The sequence below is a fragment of the Bos indicus x Bos taurus genome, chromosome 2 (assembly GCF_003369695.1).
Source record: "Bos indicus x Bos taurus breed Angus x Brahman F1 hybrid chromosome 2, Bos_hybrid_MaternalHap_v2.0, whole genome shotgun sequence".
Taxonomy (NCBI): Eukaryota; Metazoa; Chordata; class Mammalia; order Artiodactyla; family Bovidae; genus Bos; species Bos indicus x Bos taurus.
The window spans coordinates 32315027-32330264 of record NC_040077.1 but is presented as its reverse complement, the minus strand read 5'-3'; positions in this window follow the sequence as shown (position 1 = coordinate 32330264).

Sequence of the window (15238 nt, the reverse complement as noted above, 5' to 3'; positions counted from 1 at the left end):
GTAGCTTGATAGGGATTGCATTGAATCTATAAATTGCTTTGGGTAGTATACTCATTTTCACTATATTGATTCTTCCAATCCATGAACATGGTATATTTCTCATGGAGGTTTCCTTCTGATGTTTTGTATTCCCTTCCTTTCCCACTCTTATTACTGATTATAGTTGACCCTTGAACAACACATGTTTGAACTGTGGGGGTCCACTTATAGGAGGATTTTTTGTAGTAAATGAGTACTGAGAGTACTTCATGATCCACAGTTGGTTAAGCCTGAGGATGCAGAACCTTGGATACAGATGTCAGATTGTTAATGTGATACTCAATTGTATAGGAGGGTTGGCACCCCTAAACTCTGAGCTGTTCAAGATCAGCTGTAGCTCATCTTTTCTAGAATTTTACATAAGCAGAATTATACAGTATGGACTCTTAGTGGTCTGGCTTCTTTAACTCAGCATAATTATTTTGGAAGTCAAACATGTTGCATGTATCAGTAGTTCTTTCTTGTTTATTGCTGAATAGTGTTCTATTATTTGGGTATATTACAATTATTTTATTCATCAACCTGCTGAAGGACAATTTGCTTTTTTTCCTCCACAATTTGGGCCATTGAAATGATAACTGCTATGAATGTTCAGGTGTATGTCTTTGTATGGACATATGCTTTACTGTCACGAGGGTCAATAACACGGAGTGGACGGTTCAAATCTTATGGGGTTATTTTGATATGTTTCTCATTTTTTAAGAATCTGTCTACCTGTTTTTCAAAGTGGCTGTACCAGAAGTGTGAGTTCCTATTGCTCTGTATTCTGGACATCCCTTGATATGATCAGGATTTAAAATATTAGCCATTCTAACAGGTGTACTGTGGCATGTTATTGTATTTTTAATTTGCAATTTCTTAATGATTTGTGATGCTGAGCGAATTTACATGAGTTTATCTTGCCACCAATATATCTTCCTTGGTGAAATAATATTTCAGATTTTTTGCCTTTATTTTGAAAATTAGTTTGTTTTCGTATCATTGAATTTTGGGAATTCTTTACATATTCTAGATACAAGTTTTTATTAGGTGTGTGATTTGAAATTTTTCCTCCCTTCCTGTTTTTTAACTTCAAAAGAATATTTTAAAGTACTTAAAATCATTATGAAGACATTTTAAAACAATTTAAATAAAATAAAATATAAATAAACATTTTAATAAAATAAAATTTTAATTTTTAATATAATCAGATTATCAACATTTTCTGTTATAGATTGTGCTTTTGGTGCCACATCTAACAAATTTTTGCACCTAAGGCCATGAGATTTTTCCTATGTTATCTCTTAAATATTTTGTTATTTTAGATTTTACATTTAGTATATGATCCATTTAGAGCTAATTTTTGTATATTTTCTCAGAGATGAGCACAATAAACAACAGAAATGATATGGACCTAACAGAAGCAGAAGACATTAAGAAGAGGTGGCAAGAATACACAGAAGAACTGTACAAAAAAGATCTTCATGACCCAGATAACCACAATGGTGGGATCATTCACCTAGAAGCAGATATTCTGGAATGTGAAGTCAAGTGGGCCTTAGGAAGCATCACTATGAACAAAGCTAGTGGAGGTGATGGAATTCCAGTTGCTATTTCAAATCCTAAAAGATGATGCTGTGAAAGTGCTGCACTCAATATGCCAGCAAATTTGGAAAACTCAGCAGTGGCCACAGGACTGGAAGAGGTCAGTTTTCATTCCAACCCCAAAAAAAGGCAAAGCCAAAGAATGCTCAAACTACCAAACAATTGCACTCATCTCACACACTAGTAAAGTAATGCTCAAAATTCTCCAAGCAAGGCTTCAACAGTATGTGAACTGAGAATTTCCAGATATTCAAGCTGGATTAGGAAAAGGCAGAGGAAAAAAGAGATCAAATTGCCAACATCCGTTGGATCATCAAAAAAGCAAGAGAGTTCCAGAAAAACATCTACTTCTACTTTATTGGCTATGCCAAAGCCATTGACTGTGTGGATCACAATAAACTTTGGAAAATTCTGAAAGAGATGGGAATACCAGACCACCTGACCTGCCTGTTGAGAAACCTATATGCAGGTCAGGAAGCAACAGTTAGAACTGAACATGGAACAACAGACTGGTTCCAAATAGGCAAAGGAGTACGTCAACGCTGTATATTGTCACCCTGATTATTTAACTTATATGCAGAGTACATCATGAGAAACACTGGGTTGGAGGAAGCACAAGCTGGAATCAAGATTGCCGGGAGAAATATCAGTAACCTCAGATATGCAGGTGACACCACCCTTGTGGCAGAAAGCGAAGAACTAAAGAGCCTCTTGATGAAAGTGAAAGAGGAGAGTGAAAAAGTTGGTTTAAAACTCAACATTCAGAAAAGTAAGATCATGGCATCTGGTCCCATCACTTCATAGCAAATAGATGGGGAAACAGTGGAAACAGTGAGAGACTTTACTTTCTTGGGCTCCAAAATCACTGCAGATGGTGACTGCAGCCATGGAATTAAGACACTTACTTCTTGGAAGGAGAGTTATGGCCAACCTACACAGCATATTAAAAAGCAGAGACATTACTTCAACAAAGGTCTGTCTCATCAAAGCTATGGTTTTTTCAGTAGTCATGTATGGATGTGAGAGTTGGACCATAACAAAGCTGAGCACCAAAGAATTGATGTTTTGAACTGTGGTGTTGGAGAAGACTCTTGAGAGTCCCTTGGACTATAAGTAGATCAAACCTGTGCATCCTAAAGGAAATCAATCCTGAATATGCATTGGAAGGACTGATGCTGAAACTGAAGCTCCAAGACTTTGGCCACCTGATTTGAAGAAATGACTCTTTGGAAAAGAACCTGATGCTGGGAAAGATTAAAGGCAGGAGGAGAAGGGGACAATAGAGGACGAGATGGTTGGATGGCATCACTGACTCGATGGGCATGAGTTTGAGCAAGCTCTGAGAGTTGGTGTTGGATAAGGAAGCCTGGTGTGCTGCAGTCCATGGGGTTGCAAAGTGTCAGACATGACTGAGCAACTGAACTGGACTGAACTGAGGTATAAATTAAAAATGGACTCATGTTCACTAACACCATGAGCATTATATCTTACAACTTGATATTTAGTCAATTAATTTAGATGCATCAACAACCAGAGATAGGTGTATTTAGATCTTCTATTTATGATTTATTACTACAAATTTCTTAAACTATGTTAACTGAACTGAATGTTAACTTGAATGCAAATGTGACATAGACAAGGTGACAAGAGAGTAATTTGTATTCATTTTCAATATGGAATAACTGATTGGTTTGACTGAGCCGCTGATTAGTTCCTTAAGTGCCCGTTGGTCATTTTAGTACAGTTTATGTAAGCAAAAATACAGAGCCTGGTGAATCCTGAAGAATTATCAAAGGCAGTATATTAGTGGCTGCTGCTAAGTCGCTTCAGTCGTGTCCGACTCTGTGTGACCCCATAGACGGCAGCCCACCAGCCTCCGAGGTCCCTGGGATTCTCCAGGCAAGCGCACTGGAGTGGGTTGCCATATCCTTCTCCAATGCATCAAAGTGAGAAGTGAAAGTGAAGTCGCCCAGTCGTGTCCGACTCTTAGCGACCCCATGAACTGCAGCCCACCAGCCTCCTCCGTCCATGGGCTTTTCCAGGCAAGAGTACTGGAGTGGGGTGTCATTGCCTTCTCCGATATTAGTGGGGGCCCAAACAATTCTAAGCCCAAATTATTACTTTTCTTTCATTTTCTGAAGGGAATATAAAGTACCTTTTTTTGTTTAGTCTTTTTCTTAGCAGCTAAAAATTTACTTCAGGGTATATTTCCCATTGATGTTTTTGTTTCTTCCTTGTCAAACTGTGGATCATAATTGCCCATGTAAAATACTCCAGCCTCCTGATTAGCCAGTTACTATTCCCAAGATCTTTCTTTATGGATTACATACTTCCTCTTCACTTCTCCCAAGGATTTCTCTGGAATGAATGCCTCCCACTACATGCCACTGAGGGATTATATATTCTTGGTAATCTGCTTAAATTTTTATTAGACTGTTCCTCAAGTTTCCTCATCCTCTGAATATACCCCATGAACTCTGTGACCTTTCATCTTTCCTGCCCACAGACCTGAAATAGGGTTTCTGGATCAACATCAAGTCCTGGGAGAATTAATAAAGGTGAATGGAACACTGTTGTTATTTAATTGCTAAATTCATGCTAAAAGTTGTGTCTGACTCTTTGCAACCCCATGAACTGTAGCCCACCAGGCTCCTCTGTCCATGGGATTTCCCAGGCAAGAATACTGGAGTGGGTTGCCATTTTCTTCTCCAGGAAATCTTCCTGACCCAGGGATCGAACCTAGGTCTCCTGTGTTGCAGGCAGGCTCTTTACCATCTGAGCTAGCAGGGAAGTCCTAATGGAATATTGGATAAAGTCAAATATTAAATGTAAAGCTAAAGTTAAATATTAAATCAGTGATACTACCTATCACTGAAAACTTCTGTGTGTTTTTTAATAAACAAAGAGAAACAGATTAGAATAAATTAATCTTCATAAACATGCTAGCATATATAGTTTCTTAAATACAATTGGTTTACAGGGTTTTTTTTTTAAAGCAAAATAAACTGTTGTCAGGGAGCCCATTCTCATTGCAACGTAAAACATTTCACAATGCCTGTGTACCAGAAAAGCTCTCCCAACTGCACTTGTTACTGATTTCATTTGACAAGTGGCTGCTTCTCGATAATTACTGTACAAACCATTACTTCCAAAATAAATTAAACTCTCATCACTTTATCCTGCTCTTCTACCTTCATTAATAAGTATCTTGTAAAATAGGTGGCTGAACCTGCATTAGTAAGTGCAGAAGCTTATGTTAAAAGATTGTGCTTTTGTATATCTTTTGTCTTTGAGAGCTCTGTTCAGCTCATGTGCAATAAAAGTCCAGGGACTTTTATTGGGTAGGAATGGGGTGGAGCCAAACTCTAAATTCAAAGGGGATTTCTAACTCATTTTCATTTAATCATCTTAAATTTAGTCAAATATATACACACACACACACACACACACACACACACACATATATATACTCTCCTTATAAGGCCAGTTCTATCTATTAAAGAGTCTGTGATACACATGGTACATTCTCTTGATTTTCACTAAGTAGAGCATCTGTTCATGTTTCAGAGGCAGCGTCTTCTTACATGGGGCTTACATGGGGCTGAAATATGGCAAAACTGAACAGATTTTTTGTTTGTTTTGAAACCTGATTGTAAATCATGCTTGTGATGATCGGTGTTTGTCTAATTATCAGTGCAACAATTTGAACATATCTTCGATTTCCTTGTACTTTAAAAGATTTCCTGAGTGTTTCAAACGGAGATTAACATTGCACAGTAAATATTTATTAGTAATATTGGTTTCTCTAAATGGTAGTAAAATTCTTTTGCTTTACAGCTTATTATTGATAAAATATACATTTTTTTCTGACAAAATTATCCATTTCTGATCACCATATGAAGTCTTCAAAGCTTCTGTTTACCATTCCCAAATAATTAGAATATATGTGTATTATTGTTCTAAATTTGGTCTATTTCTCAACTCTTGGTATGATTGAGCATATGGGATCTTCATTCAACAAACATTTATTGAGTACTAGAAGAGTGCTTGGTTTTGTGCTAGGTGCTGTATTAAAGATTCCATTTTATTCTGATTTTAAGGTATATACCAAGTTCAAACTGCAATGTCTTTGGAGCACTATTGTAAATAATTCCTCTGTTTCTTCTCTCTCACTGCAACTGACTCTCAATAATGTAAGTATATATAATGACAATTCTCAGTACTGATTGACTATACATTTTATAGCAAATACTAGATGTGCTTGCCAAAAGTTACTTAAAGATATAGTCTTTGTTTTTAGCAATGTCCCAAATTTTCTCACCTTATTCTGTAAATAACCTTGCCTCCAGAGATTTTAAAATTACTGCCATGAGACCCCAAAGCAAACAATTATTCTCCAAGACAGTTCTGATATAAGATATAATGTCTCAAAGATTCTCTGACAAATAGCCAAATCAACCTGACAGTGTAAAATGAAGCACTTGTAGAAAAGCCTAGATTTTTCTTTCTTTTTAAAATATAAAATCCCTTCTCTGCAAAAAAAAAGGTATTATAGGGTAAGATATATATGTATTTTTGATAAAACACCTGCCAAAATTATTTGTGAGCCCCCAGATAGCACTGGATTATGTATTTCCCTCACTTTAAACATAAAATGTTTAGAAATATTTATCCAGTTATCCATGGTCACCCTATAATTTATGGTATTAAAGTCAGAACTCAAAATTTCTGATTCTCTGAGATGGACCAATATTGGGAATTACTGTCAGACTTTTCAGTTTTCTTCCATAAAATTTCTTCCTAAGATCTCCACCTGGTCTTCTTCACTTATCTTTATTTATAATACTGTATTTTGTATCTTGGGTGATTTCTAATCTATTTCCTTATACCTCCTATCCATTTATTTCACTGGTAACCCAAGTAAAATAATTTCTCTTTTTAAAATACAAATGGCATGCAATTTCTAAAATTCTTTATATTTTATGTTAACTTGGAAGGGGAAGTGTTGAGGCTTACATTTTCCCCTTCCATAGTATGATATTACAGCCCAGAAAATAAAAGGTTACCTATATTCAGACTTAAAAAGAATAAAAGGATAGCTGGTGGTGGTTGAGAAGCTAATCTAATTCAAGTAAAATGGAGCCTTAAAAGAAATTTGTAAGATAACAGGTTCTTTAAAGATAATTCATAAGTCATATTTATGTTATCAAATCATATCGGTAATGCAAGAAATGAGAAAAATAAAGAAATTAAATCCTTTTGCATCAAGAAGGAAGTGGCAACCCACTCCAGTGTTCTTGCCTGGAGAATCCCAGGGACGGGGAAGCCTGGTGGGCTACCATCTATGGGGTTGCACAGAGTTGGACATGACTGAAGTGACTTAGCAGCAGCAGCAGCATCAAGAATAGTTAATCCCATACTTAATATTTTTGAAAATCCGGAGAAACTTAGGATATTGAGAAATTAGAAGGTATTTTATGAGACAGTCTAGTACAATGATTTTACAAGACAGATATTTTGAGGCTGCTCTAATGTTTAAAAGATTTCTCCTGATTTCAAACTAAAATTCTCTCTTTTGTAATGTCCTCCCATAGGTCCATTGTTTCTTCTGAAACAATGTAGATTTGCCACATAATTTTCATTAAAGTTTTAATAAGAATAAGTATTAGACTTCCCTGGTGGCTCAGATGGTAAAGCATCTGTCTAAAATGCCGGAGACTGGGGTTCGATCCCTGGGTTGGGAGGATCCCTTGGAGAAGGAAATGGCAATCCACTCCACTAGTATTGCCTGGAAAATCCCACGGACAGAGGAGCCTGGTAGGCTACAGTCCATGGGGTCGCAAAGAGTCGGACACGACCGAGTGACTCCACGTTCACATTCAAGAATAAGTATTAAGTCTACATGAATTTTTTTCTTGACACTGAACAACTCTAATGCCTTCCACAGGGTAAATGATCATTTTCCAGGCTTCTTCCATCATGATAGCTTCTGATGTGTATCTTGGGCTTGTCAGTTCCTTCTGAAGATGAGGTACCTACTTCTTTTGTGATAGTGTAGATATTGCTGAGCAAAGATAATTACATCTTATAATTAATACATGTTGATGACTTTCTTGGAGGCAATGTGAAGGTTTTTGAATCATATAAAACTTATGGTAAATGAAATAACCACTTTATAATAAACTCAGTTTTTTAGCTGTAAAATAAGGATGCTGAACAAGATGGTTTATAAGATCTTTTCTGATTCTAAAATTACTGGAGATGATTTGGTAGTAATCACCTTTGTTGTCATTAAATTTCCTAAGAGAGATTTCGGTGTCTCCAATCCAAATAGTGGTAGACCATAAACCCAAATGTGGCAGATTGCTAGATACTTTGTTGCAGAGTGATTTCAATCCATTAAATAACTATTGAATAACAATCCATTAAAGAACAACTGAGGTACAGTTGTTCAACCAATCACTGAAATAGCTATCATTTAATCCTCATGTCTCCTAAGTACTAAACATATTCATTTAGAGTCCCATTACAATGACAAGTATAAGGCAGATGTTATTGTCATCATCGTAAAAACTGAAACTTAGAGAGTTTTTTTTCTCAAATGATATAACTATTAAGTACAATAATAGTGTTAAAATGTGTTATTACTGTACATAATTAAGGTGTATTTTGTCGATGACTTCATATATAATAACCTAAAATGAAACTCAAAGTAGTAAAGTAAATATTCTTTTGTTATATTTTGGTTTTAGGGACTCATTCTAGCTCCTCCTTTAAGTCCTTTCTAATCCTACTAATTCAGTATATTCCCTCTGATTCTCTATAACATTTCTGTAGCTTTCAGGTTATTGTGCTTTACACGATAGATATGTGCACATTTGTTTAAACATCCCTCCAATAATGTACACCCCTCGAGGCCAGAGACTATATTTTAATCATCATGATGTCAAAGAAGAGATCTAACTCAGCTCTTACACAGAAAAGACATTTCATAAATATTTCTTAAATGAATTGAATTGAATAAAAATGAATTGAGTACCACATTTCACAGCCTTTAAGCTTTAAGTCTGAATGATGAACTAAATTGTCAGAGATGTCCTTAGGAGATTAAGAAGAAATTAATTTCTTATCTTCTGAACATGCACAAAATAGCAATCTCATAATAATTATAGGACATTATTTGGAAACCATTCAGTATATAATTTGTTCATTTACTTGCATAAACACATGTTTATTAAACATACATAGTTTTGAGTTGTGGCTTCTGCTTTGTTTTTTGCAAATCTTTTAAGTTTCTGAGAATATTGATGAAAAATATGAAAGCTTAGAAAGATCTTTTCGCTGATTTTGTAATGCTTTATAAATTGAGAGGAACTATTGGTCTCTTTAGGATTCATTTTGCCTTAATTTCATTAACTCAGCCAAAACATTTTTATTCCTGCATCTCATATTCACAGTGCAGTGTGAAACCTGGACCACTGAGAATCTGCCTGAGGAGAGTGTGTGGAGTAAGATAAACAGTGGGCCAAGAACAAGATCCTGAGCAATATTATCTATTGAAGAACAGCATCAAGTATAGAAGTACTCTAAAGAGACAGAGAAGGAAATGTCAGACAAGTAAAATAAAATTGATCAGAACGTGGTGTTATGGAAAATGTGACAAGATGTTTCTAGAATGATTAATGATCAAGAGTATTAGATATGTGTAGTAGAAGAATCGGAGAAGGCAATGGCACCCCACTCCAGTACTCTTGCCTGGAAAATCCCATGGACGGAGGAGCCTGGTAGGCTGCAGTCCATGGGGTCGCTAGGGTCGGACACGACTGAGCAACTTCACTTTCACTTTTCACTTTCATGCATTGGAGAAGGAAATGGCAACCCACTCCAGTGTTCTTGCCTGGAGAATCCGAGGGATGGGGAAGCCTGGTGGTCTGCCGTCTATGGGGTCGCACAGAGTTGGACACGACCGAAGTGACTTAGCAACAGCAGCAGCAGTAGAATAATAAGAATTAGAAGAAGAGAAAATCAAGGAGGAGGAAGAAAAGGAAGAGGAGGAGGCAGGAAATAAAGAAAGAAAAAGAACTATTTGTATTATTAAGTTTTTTCTGTGCTGGGCAATTCTGTTAAGTACTTTTCAGTGGTCCCCAAACTTTTTGGCACTAGGGACCAGTTCTATGGAAGATAATTTTTCCACGAACCAGGGTGGAGAGGATGGTTTCAGGATGATTCAAACATGTTACATTTATTGTTCACTTTATTTCTATTATTATTCTGATATCAGCTCCACTTCAGATAATTAGGCATTAGATCCCAGATGGTTGAGGACGCCTGCTTTATATGCATCATTCCATCTGGTCTTCCAAACAATTTAATGAAGCAAGTACTTTTACAGTAAAATTTCATGATACCACAAATTCATATATAATGTGATTGACTATAGGTTCCCAGACCCAGAAATTCCAGGTTAACTGATTTGGCTCAATAGTCACTTCATAAACTTTGTAATAGTATAGAACAGGGCTTACTGTATTACCTCCATTTTACAGATGAGAAGGTACAGTTCAGATATTAAATGATTTCAGCTATCACAGTCATGAGACTATCTAAAAGACATTAATTATGTCAGATACTGAGTAATGGTTAGTTTGATGTGTCACCTTGACTGGGCCATGGGGTGCCCAGGTTGAGTATGATTCTGGGTGCATCTGTGACTGTTTTTGACTGAGATCAACATTTCAATCATACCCAAGTAAAGCTGATTGCCCTCCCCAAGGTGAGTAGGCATTATTCAATCCAGTCAGTTCAATTCAGTCGCTCAGTCATGTCTGGACTCTTTGCGACCCCATGAACTGCAGCACGCCAGGCTTCCCTGTCCATCACCAACTCCTGGAGCTTGCTGAAACTCATGAACATCAAGTTCATGATGCCATCTAACCATCTCATCCTCTGTCATCCCTCCTGCCTTCAATCTTTCCCAACATTGGGGTCTTTTCCAGGGAGTCAGTTCTTAGCATCAGGTGGCCAAAGTATTGGAGTTTCAGCTTTAGCATCAGTCCTTCCAATGAATATTCAGGACTGATTTCCTTTAGGATTGGCTGGTTGGATCTCCTTTCAGTCCAAGAAACTCTCAAGAATCTTCTCCAACACCACAGTTCAAAAGCATCAATTCTTCGGTGCTCGGCTTATCCATTGAAGGTCTAATTAGAACGAAAAGGCTGATAAAGGGAGAATTCACTCACTGCCCGACTGTCTTCAAATTGGGACGTTGGTCTTCTGCCTTCAGACTCACTCTTGGATTGGAACCATTACTTTCCTGCTTCACAGACCTTCAGGTTTGGGCTCAAACTCTATCATCAGTTCTCCTGGGTCTCTGGACTGCTAACTGTGGATCTTGGGGCTTCTTAGTTTCTATAATGTAAACCAACTCCTTACAGGAAATGTCTACATACACACACAAGCACACACATACATGGATGCATACATATGTGTGTGTGTATGTGTCTATCTACATACCTAAATAGTTCCTATTGAATCTGTTTCCCTGGAAGACCCTGATGGGTATCCCCACCCACCTCCACTTACCAGCCAGCTCTAAATTAGCCAGCTAAAAGGCACAGTGCTTGCAATTTAAATGCAGCTTCAAAAGTCCTTCTGCACAAAATTTCTGGAGTTGTCACTGGTCACAAGGACTGTGTTAATTAGTGTACAACAGTATCATGGACTTGAGAATACTTTATATTCCTTAAATAAAGATTATTTTTTAAGAAGCCTACTCAATCTGATTCTGCTTCTAATGCTGTGTATTCCCTAAGTACAAAATGAGGAAGTTTCTTTTTTTGATCCCTCTTAGATTTTGCACTGACAAATAGAGGAACTTCATAGCATCAATATTAGAATTCCCCAGAAACTTACTATCAGCTCATCTTTCCTCAGAGGCAAAACAAGTGACCTATTTGTTAAGTCTGTTGTTCATTTTCATACGTGTAGCACTAATTAACACTAAGAAAAGCTCTATATCCCCTTATAACCTTGGTAAAAACTGGGTATTAAAATAACTAGTCCAACTATGGTCCATGAGCAGCTTCAGGATAGAAATTATGCCCAAGATATTTCAACAGAGATGATGTACTGAAGTTTCTGTGAGTCATTTATGATTTCAAGTTAACAGAGTAATGCTGCATTTTTATAAGGTAACTGATAAGCAAGCACTTTAAAAGAAGATATTCATAGCTGAACCGCCCTTCATGGGATCAGATGTCATGTCTTGTATACTGTATTTCCTTCCTTTTACTGAAAACCCTTGGTTGGGAGAAACTCTAAATAGAAAGCTAATTTAGAGAGGGAGCTCTTGGCCTTTTTTCATGATAATTTTCTACACTAGGAGGTGATGAGGTGGTTAAAATGACCATGGGGCTTCTACAGTATTACAGTCCTTCAAGAACCTGAGTAATTTGTTACAAATTACACCAAAGCAAAGAGTGTAAACAAGGAATAGTTTACAGAATAGATATATTTTGTATTTCAGTCTGGAGGAGTTATCATTGCAAAATACTTGTTAGTATTTCTATTAGAGGCATGTTTCTTAGTGCCCCCCAAAATGGGAAAAGTTATAATTAGATGTCATCACTATCGAATTAATTAGATTTTCAAAGAGGGTGTTGGTCCACCTCACCTCTTAGAAGTAGACATCAGGTCACGCCACAGAACTTAGTCACACCTGAACATTTGATTGTACCCTGTACAAACCAAAACATTGGCTTTCAACTGCCTGGACCTTAAAAAACAAAAGGCACATCAGTGAGACATCAGAGGAGTGTGATTTTTATTTTAAATTTTCAAAAAAATAAAAATAGAAGAATCTTTGTTGAAATAACTCTAGAATGATTTCTAACTTGAACTTCAGAATTTTTTATTTCAGAGATAAAAAAATGAGTTAATAAATTTGGGTCCAGAAAGTGGAAAGTCATTTCTGTTTGTTGGTGAAGGTCCCTAGAATAATATGATGCTCAAACCAAGCTCTGCAAAAAGTTACTTCTCTAGATTTGATGAACAAAATTTCCTTTTGTGATGGAAAAAAAAATTACTAAACTTTTTTAAAAATTTTAAAGTCAACGATGAGTGGGCCGTAACATTTATTGACGTGTAGTTCAAGAAAACCTGGTAGGCTGCAGGTAGGCTGCAGTCCATGGGGTCGAGAAGAGTCAGACACGACTAAGCGACTTCACTTTCACTTTTCACTTTCATGCATTGGAGAAGGAAATGGCAACCCACTCCAGTGTTCTTGCCTGGAGAATCCCAGGGACAGGGGAGCCTGGTGGGCTGCCGTCTATGGGGTCGCACAGAGTTGGACATGACCAAAGCAACTTAGCAGCAGCAGCAGCAGCAGTTCAAGAAAGGTACTCTTATTGTCTAAATATACATCAATAAAGAGGTTATTTCAAACAAGTACTTAATAGGGATAAAAAAAATAGAGAATCTGATATTTTTCCTCAATATGCTGAGATCCTGCATTTAAGACAACAATTAGATGACTTTCAATACTATTGATATTATGAAGTTTCATCTACATCTGGGGAGATTTCTCTTTAACTTCAACCATCAGTTACTTACCTGTTGTTTTAGTATTAAGAACCTGTCTTTCATACATTCAGACTGAAGTGTGTCACTGCCTTCATTCGGTTGACCTCAGTTCAGCAAGTGCACTTGAGCATCAGCTATGCTCTGAGGTCTGTGCTAAAAACAAGGGCTTTGAGTCTAGTCTTTCCTCAGTTCTGCATGGGAGTGATAAACTTCTGTTTGTGTGTGGTCAAAGCGCAATTAAAAAAAAAAATGGCAGAGAAAGAAAATGGCTATCACATGATAGCCCTTATACCAGTCCCTCCTAAAGATTAGTCCTGGGTGTTCATTGGAGGGACTGATGTTGAAGCTGAAACTCCAATACTTTGGCCACCTGATGCAGAGAGCTGACTCATTTGAAAAGACCCTGATGCTGGGAAAGATTGAGGGCAGGAGGAGAAGGAGACGACAGAGGATGAGATGGTTGGATGGCATCACCGACACAATGGACATGGGTTTGGGTGGACTCCGGGAGTTGGTGATGGACAGGGAGGCCTGGCGTGCTGTGGTTCATGGGGCCACAAAGAGTCGGACACGACTGAGCAACTAAACTGAACTGAACTGATCTGATATGTGGAATTGAAAAAGAAATGATACAAATGAACTTCATTTACAAAGTAGAAACAGACTTATAGAACAAACTTACAGTTACCGGGGGAAAGGATGGAGGAAGTGACAGAGAGTTTGGGATGGACATGTACACACTGCTATATTTAAAATGGATAACCAACAAGGATCTACTGTATAGCACAGGGAACTCTGCTCAATGTTATGTGGCAACATGGATGGGAGGTGGGTTTTAGGGAGAGTTGATAGGCATATGTGTATGTTTGAATCCCTGTTCACTTGAAACTGTAACAACATTATTAATCAGCTATCTCCCAATACAAAACAAAAAGTTAAAAAAATAAAATGGATAACCAACAAGGACCTACTGTACAGCACAAGGAACTCTGTTCAATGTGACAGCCTGGATGGGAGGGGAGTTCGGGGGAGAATGGATATGCATGTGTGGATGGCTGAGTCACTGCTGTGCACCTGAATCTATCACAACATTGTTTATCAGTTATACTCCAATATAAAATAAAAAATTAAAAAAAAACTCTGAGAGCATAGGGAAAGGACCAAATGTCTCTGCTTCTGTTTAAACTGGGCTTAAAAGAGTGAATAAGGTTTACCAACTCATTTGCCCATTCCTGTCACCAACTTCCTCCTTTTCTTTCTCCTCACTGTGAGATTTCATTTTGTGAATGAATATAAGATTATGTGCTTCCCTGCTTACATTCTCTCCTGGCTTCCTGTTGCACTTGGAGTAAGATCCAGTGTCCTCTCCATGGCATGCAAGGCCCTCCGTGATCTGGCTTCGTCTGTTTGTCCCAGCCTCATCTTCCCTGGGTGCCTGCTCTGTCCCAGTCAAGCTATTCTATCAGTGGAATCCCAAACCTGCAGCAGACTCTGGCAGCTACTGTTACCACCACTGGAAATCCCTCCCGATCACTACATTTTCAGATTCTTTTTCCATTTTAAATAATAGTGAAGAATCTGGTTGAGTTTTCTTTGTACAAATAAGTACACCAATTTATATTTTGGTATAACATAATGATCAGCTTTTAAAAGATGGCCAAATCTAACGTAATAATAAAAAAAAAAAGATATAGGAAGTGTTCATGGTGTCTATTTTTCGGAGCCCTTGGCCAGTGCTGTTGGTCTTTGGTGGCAGTAAATTCACAAATGTAAGAAAAATTAAAAACAAATTATCTCCTCCTCTTTTTATGTTTTCAACAGTACCATTGTCTTTGAGTGTTCCCCAATGGGGGTACACAGGGTCAGTGGGCACATAACTGGCAAGGTTTTAACACTATTTCAGTTCTGTTGCAATCTTCCCTTTATGGGAAGGCTAACATTCCAATATTATTAAAAATGCAAACCAATAAGACATGAAATGGCTTGCTTATTGCTAACATTTATGCAAAACCACTTAAAATGTTAAAAAATATTA